General features: G+C 42.9%; 1 long non-coding RNA gene and 1 pseudogene across 1 annotated transcript in view; one reads left to right on the top strand and one right to left on the bottom strand.

Moving 5' to 3' along the window:
* The first annotated feature begins 10,991 nt into the window (after positions 1-10,991).
* Positions 10,992-12,357, top strand: LOC109575184 (transcriptional adapter 2-beta pseudogene; annotated as a pseudogene).
* Positions 12,358-12,567: 210 nt separating this feature from the next.
* LOC139178203 (uncharacterized) overlaps positions 12,568-15,611 on the bottom strand; it is a 75,680-nt gene continuing 72,636 nt past the window's right edge. Inside the window, exon 3 of the long non-coding RNA XR_011562621.1 lies at positions 12,568-13,920. This is a non-coding gene — a long non-coding RNA (uncharacterized lncRNA). The remainder of the gene's footprint in view (positions 13,921-15,611) is intronic.

Here is a 15,611-nt window from a genome sequence, read left to right on the forward strand (position 1 = left end):
TGGCCTCAGTCGTGTCCGACTCTGTGCGACCCCATAGACAGCAGCCCATCAGGCTCCTCTGTCCCTGGGATTCTCCAGGCAAGAATACCGGCGTGGGTTGCCATTTCCTTCTCCAATGCATGAAAGTGAAAAGTGAAAGTGAAGTTGCTCAGTTGTGTCTGACCCTTAGCGACCCCAGGGACTGCAGCCTACCAGGCTCCTCCATCCATGGATTTTCCAGGCAAGAGTACTGGAGTGGGGTGCCATTGCCTTCTCCGTGATCATTGCTAGTATATATAAATACAATTTTTTTTGGTGTGTATAACTTTCTTTCCTGCAAACTTGCTAAACTCTCTTACTCTAGAAGGGTTTTGGGGTATTTTTTTTTTGGCAAATCCCTTAGAATTTTCTACCTCGTCCACCATGTCATCTGAATTATAGACACAGGTTTCTTTATGATGCATATGCCTTTTATTTCCTTCACGTGCCTGATGGTATCAGCTGGAGCTTCCAGGACCACTAACAATGGTGAGAGAAGATCTCCTTCCTTCTCCTCGTCTACGGGGGAAAGCATTCACTCCTCTATCCTTAAATGTGCTATTGACTGGAGGGGGTTTGTGTATATTCTTTATCATGTTGAGGAATTTCCTTCTTTCCCTAGATTGCTGAGAGTTTTATCATAGAGTGTTGAATTTTTTCACTTGCTTTTTTCCACATCATTTAATATGATCATGTAATTTTCTTTTTTAGCCTGTGAAAATGGTATTAATTGATTTTTTTTAGTATTGATTGATTTTGATTATGGAACCAGCCTTGCATCTCTAATCTAGATCCCCCTTGGTTATGCTGTATAATTTGTTTTATACATTGATTCTATTTCTAATGTTTTTTAAGGACATTTGTGTTCATATTCATGATGGATATTGGTCTGTAGTTATCTCTTTTTTTGTACTGCCATTGTCTAGATGATATCAGGGTAATACTGATCTGGTAAAATGAGTTGGAAAATCTAATTCTTCCCAAACTTGAGATAAAATTCTCCCAGTGAAACCACCTGGACCTAAAGATTTTGGGAGGGAGAGCTTCAAATTACAAAATAAATTGCCCTAATATTTATGGGACTATTTAAATATCTGTTTCATTTTGGGTAGATTGTAGTAATTTGTGCTTTTCAAGGAGTTTGTCCATTTTATCTAAGGTCACGTTTATGTATGTAGAACTGTTTATAATATTTCCTTATTATCTTTAAGACACTTGTTTTGTCCATATTGATATCCCTCATTTCATTCCTGATGTCGGTAATTCTTTTTTCATTCAAGGTGTTTTTATGATGGCTGCTTTAAAATCCTCATTAGAAAATTCTAACGTCTTTGTCATCTCTGTGTTGATGTCTACTGATCATTTTTACTCTTTCAAGGTGAGACTTTCCTAGCCCTTGGTATGATGGGTGAATAAACCTGAATATTTGAAATATTATATTGTGAAATTTGATCTTATCTAAATCTTTTGTTCAGAGATTTCTTCTGACATCACTTCTATGGATGGAGAGGGTTCAGCATTGCTAGTGCCAAGTAGGTGCTGAAGTTCAGATTCCTACCTGGCCAGTCTTCACTCCTGGAGGGGAGGATTCTTCATTACTGCTGAGCAGTGGTGGGAGGCTCAGCTTCTCATGATGCCTGCTGATATCACCATGGCAGAGAGGCAAGGTGCCTTGTTATGAACCCATGTGATCTCCACTGGCACCTCAAGGGGACCAGACCTTATTAGCACTGGTCAGGGACTGAAGTCCTGACCTCCCACTTGGCCTTCTCCAATACAAGCTGGGTGTAGGGGAGCAGCTGTGTCATCTTGTTGCAGCTGGGCAAGCACGGAAGGCTAGGCCCAGCACCTGGCTCTTGCCTTCAAGGGTCACCTGGACCTTCAAGTCTTTCTGTAAAGTTGGGCTGAAGTAGGGTGGTTATTGTCTAGACCTTTCTGTCTGGCCAGACTGACCCTTTCCTGGTGAATACTCATTGGAAGGACTGATGCTAGTGCTGAAGCTCCGATACTTTGGCCACCTGACGCAAAGAGCTGACTCATTAGAAAAGACCCTGATGCTGGGAAAGATTGAAGGTGGGAGGAAAAGGGGATGGCAGAGGATGAGATGGTCGGATGGCATCATTGACTCAATGGACACGGGTTTGAGCAAGCTCCGGGTATTGGTGAAGGACAGGAAAGCCTGGAGTGCTGCAGCCCACGGGGTAGCAAAAAGTCGGACATGATTGAGCAACTGAACAACTGGATACAGAAAGCAAGGTTTTTTTTGTTGTTGTTTGTTTGTTTTTTATCTGTGATTTCCTGTTGGCAGGTTGCTGGCTTCTTTAGCACTAGGTGTGGGATATATAGGGCTTTCCTGGTGGTTCAGATGGTGAAAAATTTGCCTGCAATGCAGCAGACTTGAGTTCAGTCCCTGGGTTGGGAAGATCCCCTGGAGAAGGGAATGGCTCCTCACTTCAGTATTCTTCCCTGGAGAATTTCATGGACAGTGGAATATGTGAGACTGAAAGAAAAATCCAGGGAACTCATCACTGTGTCATTTCTCCAGATCCAAGATCCCTTACTGATCTGTTTTCTTCTTTCCACCTTTCAGAGTAATTTTTATGTTAGTTTTATGTATAATGTTTAAGGGTTTTAGTTGAACTTAGTGGGAGGAATAAGGAAAAGTACATTTATTCCACCTTTCTAGAAGTCTCTATCCCAGAACTTAACTATATATTGTATTTTCTTCAGTTCAGTGTACTTTTTAAACTACCTTTGAGACCTCCTCTTTGAGGCATGGACTAGAAGAATGTTGTGTAGTTTCTAAAAGCATGGAGATGTTTCTGTTATTTTTCTGTTATCAATTCCTAGTTTGAGTCCACCATGGTCATAGAACAAATTCCAAGTGATTTCAATTATTTTATATCTGTTGAAATTCACCTAATGGCTCATGAGATGTTTGATTTTGGTAAATATTCCACAGGCGGTTGAAAAGAATGTGTATTCCACTGCTGTTGGGCGGAGTGGCCTCTGAAGGTTGATTATATCCTGCAGGTTGATGCTGGGCTCTATCAGTTGTAGAGAGAGGAAGGGGTATTGTAGCCTCCAACAATAATTGTGTTGCTTTTGCCTTTTATCAGTTTTTCTTCACATATTTTGCAACCGTGTTGACTGGTGCATACGTATTTAGAATTGCTCTATGCTTTTATCATTACGAAATGTCCCTTTTGGTCCTTGGTAATTTCCTTTACCTTAAGGTCTGTTCTATGTGATAATATGTCCACTTCAACTTTCTTTTGATTAATGTTTACGTATCATATTGTCCCATCATTTTTCAACCTAACTGTATCATTATATTTGAAGTGAATTTCTTGTAGCTGTCATATAGTTAGGTCATTTTTAAATCAACTCTGCAAATTACTGTCTTTTGACTGGCATTATTTAGACATTTATATTTAATATAGTTTCTGGTGTATTAGGAATGAAGTCTGCCTACTTACATTTTGTTTTCTATTTGTTTTCTCTGGTTCTTTTTTCTGTTTTCTTTGCCTTCTGGGTCTCTGAATATTACTTAGGAATTTCATTTTATCTGCAATTTTAATGTATCTCTTTGTATAGATTCTTTATTGGTTGCTCCTAGGTATTATATTCCAGTGTAGATGTTTATATAACAGAGGGATTTCTGATGTGTGTACATTCTACATTAGCATTACAATGAAGAAGCTGCCATTATAATGTTCATTTATGCTACCTTTACTGTTATCTTGAATGATGTGATTGAAATGAATGAAAATACTGAGACTAAGGTTTTGTATGTAATCAATGTACTGGAGTAAATACACTTGTAAGTCTTTGGTAAGTAGCCAACCCGGCCACTTCCCAGCCTCACTGGATTCTTTATTTCATATGTGAATGAGGTGTCTTCCCCTATGGTACCCTCTATTCAAAGTCCAAGCAGCAGAAACATGAAGTTTGACTTCCATGTTTAAATTGAAAAATAATAGGGGCCATATGGTTCCAGAGGAGATTGTCACCCTTAGTTGTCATGGACCTTGAAAAAAGCATGAGGAACTTATAATGCCACAGCCAGCACCAAATCAGTTTTGATGAACCGTATCTGAAAAGCAGCAAACAAATTTTGTTGAAATTATACTGAGTGTACACACAGCCAGCTTTGTGCTTTGAAATCACCTTAATAATGAAGAGAAGAAAAAAACTTGCCAAAATATTGGTTTTCTCAGCAGAGAGTAGGGAAAAAATGCAGTATTTTCTGACCTCAAGCAAATTCTGGATAAATGGCAAAGAATTCAGATTTTGTGGACTCAGAAAGCTTTTTTCAAGGAGTATTGTACTGATTTTTCTAAAACATGCAAAAGGCGATGTAGCATGATGGCAATTAAATTCAAAGAGTTCTAAAAAGAGAGATTAAACTTTAAAGAATGCCATGACTCATCCTGTTGATTTTGTTAAAAATCAAACTAAGTGTTTTTCTTGATGTGTGGAAAAAAAGAGTCAGCATCTGTCACCAGTAAAAAGAAAAATAGAATGGGGAGGATTGATGGATCAATATGGTAAGCCTGAAAGTTTAGAAACACTCAGATACTATGTCTGTTCTATAAATCATGTACCACAAAACAAACCACAGGATGTTTGAGGAAAAACCAACAGCATCAAATGCAGTAAACAGATACTTCAGTAGTATTTACTGTATGTTGCAGGATTATAACAAGTCTGGGGGGAAAACAACCTGAAATCTAACAGAAATGTTTATACATAGTGGAGTGGTTTCATAATGAGTAAATTAAGATGTTTAGATATTCTGATTCCTTGCATTCTGGTTATCTATTGATTTGCAGCAAACCTCCACAAGACCAAGTGGCTTAAAACAATGAGAATTACTCATTTTGCTTATGAATGAGCAATTTGAATGGGGCATGGCAACAACAGCCAGTCTCTGCTCTGGGCAACCTCAGCTGGTCCAGCTCTTCTGAGGCTGGAAGGGGAAACACTTTGAAGACTCACTCTCACTTATAAGACTGAGGAGCTGGTTCTGGCACTCGGTGGATGCTTAGCCAGCATATGCCTGGGATCTTCTTCTCCAAATGGGTCACTCCATGGGGTCTCTGAATGGAGCTGTTTGGCCTTCCTCACAGCATAGTTCCCAGGTTCCAAGGGACAAAGGTGGAAGCTTTAAATAATATGGCTTCTGTCTCCATCTGTTGATTAGGCAAGTAAGTCACCAAGTCCAGCCCAAAGTTAAGCAGAGGGACTTTAGATTCAACCACTCAGTGGAAGGATTAGCAAAGAATCAGTGGCATTCTTTAATCTGCCACATTGTAAAATATTATCCTGTTTTTGAAAAATAAATTAATTTTATGTGCACAAACCCATGATTGAATAGGTTGACATGTAAGGAGCTGATTTAATCCCATTTGTATAAAAAATGGCATAGAGAGGACCATACATGTACATTTATTTTTGCCTATTTGACAATAAAGAAAAGTACAGAAGAATGGGTGATCACACATAGGAGTGAGAAGGAAGGAGAATTATTAGCTTTTCTTTTTAAACTTCTGTGCTTTGATTCATCTTAAAAATCCAATGTAGTAAAAAACCTTAAACTATTGGTTAGAAAATTTACCAAGTCAAGAACTAGATAATTTTTAAAATACTTAATTAAAATAGCAACAAAAAGATAAATATTCCTAGTATCTATCTTAAACTCAACAACAGTGAGGTTTATTTAGAGTGCTTTGCATTTAGCAGCAAAGTTTTGAGGTTCTTATATCCTGGAAATTTCTTACCACCCTGATACCAGTTTGGTTATTCCTATAGAGGGGCTAGGGGTGATGAAGAGGGCTTACAACATGTAATTCATGAAATTATTATATTTAAAAAAACAATATACCTAAAATATGACAAAGTGAACATATTTACAAAACAGAAACAGATGTAGAAACAAACTTATGGTTACCAAAAGGGGAAGGGGTGGGGAGGGATAAATTAGGAGTTTGGGATTAACACACACACACTACTGTATATAAAATAGATACTCAACAAGATCCCGTTGTATAGCATGGGGAACTATATTCAATATCCTGTAATACATTGTAATGAAAATGAATAATTGAATCACTTGGTTGTACATCAGAAACTAACAAAACATTGTAAATCAACTAGAATAAAAAAAACTTTAAGTCGATGTATTTTAGATAAGCTTTTTATTGCAGTATAACATATGTACAGAAAAGCAGGCAAATCCATTTTAGAGTTCAGAAGACTTTCACAAATTGAACATGTCCAGGTTATCGACACACATTTGAAGAAATAAAACATTATCACACACCAGAAGCTCTTCTGGTATCCAATCCATCTGCCCACCCTGCAAAGGTACCCATCACTAGTCTACCAGCAAAAATTAGTCTTACCAATTTTGAACTTTATATAAATGGAGTCAAATACTATCTATTCTCTGTGTCTGGATTCTGTCAATCAGCACTACATTTGGGAACCTCATCTGTGTAGTTATATAGAGCAGTTTATTACTTTTTTTTTAAATTTTATTTTTAAACTTTACATAATTGTATTAGTTTTGCTTTTTATGGATTCAAAGTATTCTATCGTATAACTTTACCAGAATGTACTTCCTTTCTTGGATATTTGGATTTATTCCAGTGTTTAGTTTTTATGAATAATTCTGCTATTAACATTTGCATAAACTCCTTTTGTTGTACCTATATGGGGTATATATACCTACACATGTGATTACTTGTTTTCAGAATGCTGCCAGAGAGTAACATTCCTAAAGGGGTGTGTGAGTTTCCATCAGCACCTCCTCAACACTCAGCCATTTTGGTGGTGGGGGGAGTAGAGACTTTTCACCGTGGCTTTAATTTGCATTTCCCTGATGATTAATATAACTGATCACCTTTTCACATGTTTTTGAGGCATTTGGATAGACTTTTTCATGAAGGGCATGTTCTAGTCTATTGCCCACTTCTCTAAAATTAGGCTGTCTTTTACTAATGAACCTATAGAGGTTCTTTAGAAATTTTAGGGTCTTGTTAGATATATATTGCAAAAATCTTACATTCTGACATTTCTACTTCATATGTTTTTGCTTTTATAGATTTTCAATTCTTGAATTTAGTATATTAAAATTGTCTTAATTTTCTTTGTGGTATCTTTTTAAAGGAATCTTTGCTTTCCTTAATTAAGGTCATGAATAAATCTTACTTGCTATTCTGAGACGTTTTATGCTTTTGCTTTCACATTTACATCTAACATCAATTTAGGATTTTGTGTATATGTGTAGGTATATGAGACACAAGGGTCAAGATTAATTTTTCCATGTGTACTGTGTATGCTTATATAATCATCCAAATTTACTGGTATGGTTCTATGTTATCTTCTGATCCATTTGCATATCTGCATTCCTTTATCTGTTACAGAATTCTGGCCATCATCCTCTCTAGCCTGTTTCTCCACAATAATCCTTCTCACTGGGCATCTGACCTTCAGCCTCAGATGCTCAGCTGGCCTCGGAGGGATCTTTATAAAAACATAAATCTCATTATTTTGCTCTCTTACTGATATTAAGTTGTCTGCTTCCTTTGAGTCTCATAATAAAGAAAATATTTTCTGTGGTTCACATGCCATTCGTGGTCTTCCCCTCCTGACCCCTATCTCCATCTCACTGATTCCCCTGCGCACTTTATACACAAACATTTCTGAAACACTTTCTGTGTTAGTTTCCTAGGGCTCTGTAACAAATTGCCATAAGTGATGGAGTTTAAGAAACACCAGAAATTTATTATCTCAAGTCAGGAGGCAAAGCCTGAGATCAAGGGGTTACCAGGGTTGATTCTTTCTGGAGACTATGAGACAGAATCCATTTCTCCTACGCATGGTAGTTGCTGGCAGTCCTTGACTTTCCTGGGCTTGTAGCTGCACCACTCCCATCTCTGCCTCCATCTTCACGTGCCTCCTTCCCTCTGTGTGTCTGTGGGTCTCCACATCTCCTCGTCCATTTAAGAATATTAGCCACTGGGTTTACTGGATGACCTCATCTTAACTAGTTACATCTGTAAAGACCTCTATTCAATATAGTCACCTTTTGAGTTTCTGGGTGAACGTGAATTTTGGTGAATACTATTCAAATGACTACACCTCCTTTTCACCTACTAAATTATGTTCACTCAACCCTTAAGTTATTCGCATTATTGGCTCCCTCTCCACTCCTGTTGACCTTCAGCTTTTCTTAATGTCTGCTCATCCTTGAGACTCCTCTTGTTTTAGTGACTTTACCTGCTTGGATGGATAATTTTGTGTCAACTTCACCAAGTCATGAATTATTCAGGTACTTGTCAAACAACATTCTGAGTGTGTCTGTGAGGGTGTTTCTGGGTGAGACTAACATTTGATTTGGTATTCATATACTTGTTCTCTACATGTGTCTTTTTTCTCCTTTGCAAATAAGATCATCTTTAACATTTTTCTAGGTAACACATATATTATTATACAGGATATTTTTCTCTTTCTGACTTACTTCACTCTGTATGATGGTCTCTTGGTCCTACCAAGGAGCAAAGGGGCAGGGGGTTGGATGAATTCGGAGATTGGGGTTGATGTATATACACTACTATGTATAAAATAGATAACTAATGAGAACCTATTGCATAACACAGGGAACTCTATTCGGTGCTAAATGGGAAGGAAATCCATAAAAGAGGGTTATAGATATATATATGGGCTTCCCAGGTGGTGCTAGTGGTAAAAAACCTGCCTGCCAATGCAGGAGATGTAAGAGATGCAGCTTCGATCCCTGGGTCAGGAAGATTCCCTGGAGAAGGGCATGGCAACCCACTCCAGTACTCTTGCCTGGAGAATCCCATGGACAGAGGAGCCTGGTAGGCTACAGTCTACGGGGTCTAAAGAGTTGGACACAACTGAAGTGACTGAGCTCACATGCATGTATGTGTATGGCTAATTTACTTTGCTATGCAGTAGAAACTGACACAGCAGTTCAAAGCAACTACACTTCAATTTTTAAAAATTACTATTTTTCCTGATTAATATTATTTTCTTGCACAATATAAGTACATAGAAAGCAAATTAAAATAATCAAATCATTCACAATCCTAAAAACTTTTTTTTAATTTGATTTGGTAGATTGAGTAATGCAGATTGCCCTCCCCAGTGTGGGTAGGCCTCATCTAATCAGTGAAAACCTGAATAGAACAAAAAAGCTGACTCTCCCTCTAGTGAGAGGAAGCTTCTCCTACCTGACTGCCATGAAATGGTAAATCAACTTTTTTCCTGCCTTCCAACTTAACTGAAACATCAGCTCTTAGAACCAAACCATTGACCCTCCTGGGGCTCTAGCTTGTCAGTCTGGACTTCAGACTTCTCAGCCTCCATAATTGTGTGAGCCAGTGTTTTATAATTTAGATAGATAGACTAGATAGATATTTCATTGAAGAAATCTGACTAATACACTTAGAAAAACTTCAAGAGTTTTCTTTACTCTCAAGGGTTGCTTGGGTGTTGTTTCTGAGTGGAAAGCTGCTCAGGGAGAAGTTAGCATCCTATACTGTCCTGATTGTGGTCAGTAACCACCATCTAGACTGTAAGTCCATAGCTGTAGTAATTTCTTCATAGTCACTGACGGATTCTCAATATCCAGCATGTTCATTATATGCCAAATAAAGGCTTCCTTTTCAAGATGACTCGCTGAATAGACACTACAGTCCCTCTCCCACCCTACTTTTCTAAAAATGAAGAAAAGATTAAAAAGTGTTTTATAAAAGTGTGTAAAAACAGTCATGGTTGCAAGTGCTATTGGTAATAAGGAACAAGGTAATTTTCTGACTAATATTTCTGCTGGAGAAAATTATGAAAGCTGGATAAAATATTTTCCTTTAAATCTGCTTGAGACTTCTACCTCTGTCAATGTAATAGGGAAGAACAAATCTCAGTCTATAATAAACCTATTTCTTTTACTTTAACCTTTGTATTGTATTCCATTTGCTTTGAGTTAAGAATATTGGCTATAACCTGAAATATACAGGATAGTCCAAGACTCCGACCTTTAAGTGTGTGACACTTTTCCATTCATATAGAGCTAAACAAAAGTTGCAGAACAGAGAATAACATTGGTCTTGTTGGAGGTTTACAGGAACATTCATGACCTGACTTACGTGGCCTGCTGCAACAATAAAAGATTCCTACAGTAAGCAGTTTGTAACAACCAACCAGCCCCTCCTCCCTTCCTTGCCTTTTAAAATGCTTTGCTGAAACCCTTCTGGGAGTTAGGGGTTTTTTAAGAGTATAAACCACACAGCTACTTGCATAGCCCTATAATAAACATTTCTATGCTCCAAAATTTGATCACATGGACCACAGCCTTGTCTAACTCATTGAAACTACAAGCCATGTCTTGTAGGGCCACCCAAGACAGATGAGTCATGGTGGAGAATTCTGACAAAATGTGGTCCACTGGAAAAGGGAATGGCAAACCACTTCAGTATTCTTGCCTTGAGAACCCCATGAGCAGTACGAAAAGGCAAAAAGATATGACACTGAAAGATGAACTCCTCAGGTCTGTAGGTGCCCAATATGCTACTGGAGAAGAGCAAAGAACTAGCTCCAGAAAGAAGGAAGAGGCTGAGACAAAGCAGAAACAATGCCCAGTCATGGATATGTCTGGTGGTGAACGTTAAGTCCCACGCTGTAAAGAACAATATTGCATAAGAACCTGGAATGCTAGCTCCACGAATCAAGGTAAATTGGAAGTGGTCAAACAGGAGCTAGCAAGAATGACCATCAACATTTTAGGAATAAGTTAACTAAAATGGACCAGACTGGGTGAATTTAGACGATCATTGTGTCTACTACTGTGGACAGTAGAATCCCTTAGAAGAAATGGAGTAGCCCTCACAGTCAACAGAAGAGTCCGAAATGGAGTACTTGGGTGCAATCTCTAAAACAACAGAATGATCTCTGTTCGTTTCCAAGTGATCTCTGTTCGTTTCCAAGTCAAATCATTCACTATCACAGGAATTCGAGTCTACGCCCAATCACTAACGCCAAAGAAGCTGAAGCTGAACGGTTCTATAAAGATCTACAAGACTTCCAGAATTATCACCAAAAAAAAAAAAAAAAAAAATGTTGGCAGCGGGCGCCTGGGGCGGGCCGGCCCAGGCGGCGGCGGTCCGGCGGTTTCGCTGGAGCACAGGGCGGCGGGACCCCGGCGGTGGAAGGTGGAGGAGCTCGGCAAGAAGTACTGCGTGTACTGCCTGGCCGAGGTGAGCCCGCTGCGCTTCCGCTGCACCAAGTGCCAAGACATCGAGCCGTGCCCCGAGTGCTTCTCCGCGGCGCCGCCACCACCGCCGCCGCTACCACGGATACCAGCTGGTGCACGGCGGGCGCTTCACGCTCTGGGGGCCCGAGGCCGAGGGCGGCTGAAGCAGCCGCGAGGAGCAGCTGCTGCTGGATGCCATCGAGCAGTTCGGCTATGGGAACTGGGAGGACATGGCAACTCACGTCGGCGCTTCCCGGACTCCCCAGGAAGTGATGGAGCATTACACATCTCGGTGGCTGAGCAGTAGCAGCTGGGCTACATGCCTCTGCGGGACGACTACTAGATCCAGTACGACCAGAACGCCGAGACGCTCATCACCGGGCTCCCGGTCAACTACGACGACGAGACGTGGAGATCGAGCTGAAGCGCGCGCACGTGCACATGTACGTGCTCAAGGTCCGCGAGCGGCAGTGGAGCAAGAACATCGCGCGCGACTACAACCTGGTGCCCGCCTTCCTGGGCAAGGACAAGGAGAAGGAGCGGGCGGCGCCGTGCAAGGTCACCAAGGAGAAGGAGCTGCGCCTGAAGCCGCGGCCAGTGTACCAGTTCATGTCGTGCAAGGAGTTCGACGACCTATTCGAGAAAATGCACAAGGAGAAGCTGCAGCGCTACCAGCGCAACGGCATCACAAAGATGGAGGAGTCGGCCGAGTACGAGGCGGCCCGGCACAAGCACGAGAAGTGCAAGGAGAACAAGGCGGCGGCGGCGGGGGGCGCCAAGCGCGGCAAGGAGGACGGCCGGGATGGCGAGTTCGTGGCCATCGAGCACCTTCCGGGCTTCGAGCGCTTGTCGACCGCGAGAAGGTGATGTGCAACTCGCTGAACCTGAGCCCCGCGCGCTACGTGACTGTGAAGACCATAATCATCAAGGACCACCTGCAGAAGCGCCGGGGCATCCCCTCCAAGAGCCGCCTGCCCAGCTGCCTGGATAAAGTCCTCAGGAAGTGAATCCTGAACTTCCTTACCGAAAGTGGGTGGATATCCAGGGACGCCTCCTGAAGCCCGCCGCCCGGAACAGACGGACTGACGGACGGACGGACGGATGGCTGGATGGTCGCAGCGAGAGCCGCACCGACAGCGAAGAGTCAAAAAAAAAAAGCTTTGTGAGCCAAAAGGAAAAGGGGTGGGCGGGAGTGGGAGAGGAAACGCCTTTCCGGCTCCACCCCCACCCCCACCCCGCGTTGTTGCTCTTTTTTTTTTTTTTTTTTTTTTAACAAATCGAGTTCTTTTTTTAGGGTATCAATTCTTTTTACCGTCCTCTGAAGAAGCAACAGTCGGATCAAGAAGAAGACAAAACCCGTGTATATTTTAACTGAATCCTTAAACGTAGTACTTTAAGATGACGATTTGCCTTTAAGTGTTCAGTGTGGAGCATATGATGATGATATCAGGAAATTTCCTTTTTTTTTTTTTTTTTGTTGCTTCCCAGCGGAGAAGGCAATGGCACCCCCACTCCAGTACTCTTGCCTGGAAAATCCCGTGGATGGAGTAGCCTGGTAGGCTCCAGTCCATGGGGTCGCTAAGAGTCGGGCACGACTGAGCGGCTTCACTTTCACTTTTCACTTTCATGCATTGGAGAAGGAAATGGCAACCCACTCCAGTATTCTTGCCTGGAGAATCCCAGGGACAGAGGAGCCTAGTGGGCTGCCGTCTATGGGGTCGCACAGAGTCGGACACGACTGAAGCGACTTAGCAGCAGCAGCAGCAGCAGTGGTACAGGACTGTGAGATGGGCGGAGAGGAGCCCTTCCCTGCCGGCTGCCGGCTCACTCTCGTGACCTGAGCTCTGCCGCGTCTGCCCTCGATGTCAGGCAGGTGGCACTTTAGGTGGAGGGCGCCGGGCCAGCAGAAGAGGCCGGGGGAGGGCTGGATGGGCATCCGTAGGGACTCGCGGGAGGAATCTGGTGTTGAATGGTTTGGCCAAACTGAGCTTCCCCACAACAGCATGTGGTGGCACTTTGAGGGAGCTCACCGCGGTGTCCAGGGGGACACGGGGTCCAGCGCAGTGCAGACTGGCAGAACGCGGAGCCACCTCCCCTGGGGCTGCTGCTTGCTGCATTTAGAACTTGGCCATGCGTTTTACTTGGAAGAACTCATTTTAAATGAAGTTGACCGAGAGTTTAGAGTTCTGGGTTTTGGGTCAGCTCCTTCGAGGGTTCTCACCCCAGTGGCAAGCCCCTCTTTCTCTGAGACTGGCCACGTGTCTTGTCTTGTGTAGTGTCAGGCGCTGGGCCAGGCGAGAGGGACCCCTGTGGCCTGGAGGCCCCGGGCACTTCTTCTCTGGGCTGCCTCCTTGAGCCAGACTCTGGTGTGGCTCTGCCCAGCCTGGTTCAGAGAGGGTATCAGGGGCTTCCGTTCGTGACAGAAACGGTGCCTTCACGTGGGAACCTGAGGAATCGTGTGTCTTCCAGCTGCCTGGGGCTCTCGGGTCCAAGGCCCTGCTGTAGAGTCATTGGAGTGGCCAGACCCCAGTGGTCCTTTGGTCGTCCTGGGGCACATCCTGCCCCTCATCCCTGGTAGCTACCAGATTGTTTACCTCCCAGAATGCTTGGGCTTGAAGTTACTTTAAAGTGAAGGTATTTGAGAGAGAAAAGAAAAGAAAAAAGAAACCTCATCATTGCCAAGGACAGCTCAGTTATGGTGCCTTTTCCTTTCACACTCTTCTGTCTGTCCCCTAGGGTGAATTTCCAGCATTAAATACACACGTCAACTATATTGGGGGCTTCCCTGGTGACTCAGATGGTAAAGAACCCAGCTGCAATGCAGGAGACCTGGGTTCGATCCCTGGGTCGGGAAGATCTCCTGGAGAAGGGAATGGGAACCATTCTAGTATTCTTGCCTTGGAGAACCCCCACGGACAGAGGAGCCCTGGTGGGCCACCGGCCACCGAGTTGCAGAGTCAGGCGTGACTGAGTGCCTGATGCTCAAACACGTCGTTCGTGGCTTCAGTTATAAACCGCATCGCATGCTGGCAGAGCAGCACTCCCCATGACCTGACCTCAAGCCCAGGACCGCTCTCTCTGACCAAAAAGCAGCGGGTGGTGGTATCACTCCCTAGCACCGCCTCCTGCCGTCGCCCGCAAGGTAACCACAGCTGACCAGAGCACGGACACGGTCTGCGCCAAGCAGAGGCGGAGACAGTGCTACGTCCTTCCAGGGGTTCTCAGCCAGGGTTCCTGGAGCAGCAGCGCAGCATCCCTGGGGGAACAGGCTGGCCCTTCAGGGACTTGCCCCCACCCCCCCCACCCCAAGCCTCGGACACGCGGGGCGGGGCCTCTCAGGTCACTGGGATTCGGGCTGAAGTCTGAGAACTGTGGGCTTTAGCCACTCCCGTGTCACTGATTTTCTACATCAGATTCCTAGTTGGGTGAGGTTTTTAATTTAAGTCTTATTTTTATACAAAATGATCGCCAGACTTTCACTAAGGTTGAGAAACAAAAGCTCCCTGTAAAACGTGCGTGACCCTGGCCAAAAGCTCTCAAATGAGATGTTCTGTGCTTAAGCAGGTTGTCAGTGTTTGTGTCTCTTCTAGATGGTATGAAGAATTTATTTAGGCTTGACTGTTTTTAAACACCATAATGAATGTATAAACTGAAGTGAAGAAGTGAAGTCGCTCAGTTGTGTCCGACTCTTTGCGACCCCATGGACTGTAGCCTACCAGGCTCCTCTGTCCATGGGATTTTCCAGGCAAGAGTACTGGAGTGGGGTGCCATTTCCTTCTCTAGGGGATCTTCCCAACCCAGGGATCGAACCTGGGTCTCCTGCATTGCAAGCAGACACTTTACCGTCTGAGCCACAGGTTTGTTTATATAATGAATGTATAATTTATGTTAAAAGTGTGAACCCTTTGTTACAAGGGAAAAGTAATTTTATGATTGGTTGCCTCTTGCCCCATCAACTCCAGCTCTTACTGTCACATTAGTCCCGCCCCTGCTGTTTGCTCAGTCTTTAAATTTCTGTATTTAATTCTTAATGATAAATGAGTCACCATAATCCCATGGAATTAGGTCTTTTCAAAACTGAAACTCTCTCCAGTCACAGAAGATAATCAGCTGTTCAGAATGATGCTTTCTATGGCCAGCATTCCGAGAATGTATTCAGACTGAAACTCTGCCTACTGCCTCTTTTTTCCCCTTTTACACATTAAAAAAGTTGAGAACCAAAAAAAAAAAAAAAAAGTCATTTTCATCATAGGAGAATAGAATGCAAAAGTAGGAAGTTAAGAGATACCTGGAGTAACAGGTAAGTTTGTTC

This window comes from Bos indicus, chromosome 21, assembly GCF_029378745.1.
Source record: "Bos indicus isolate NIAB-ARS_2022 breed Sahiwal x Tharparkar chromosome 21, NIAB-ARS_B.indTharparkar_mat_pri_1.0, whole genome shotgun sequence".
NCBI lineage: Eukaryota > Metazoa > Chordata > Mammalia > Artiodactyla > Bovidae > Bos > Bos indicus.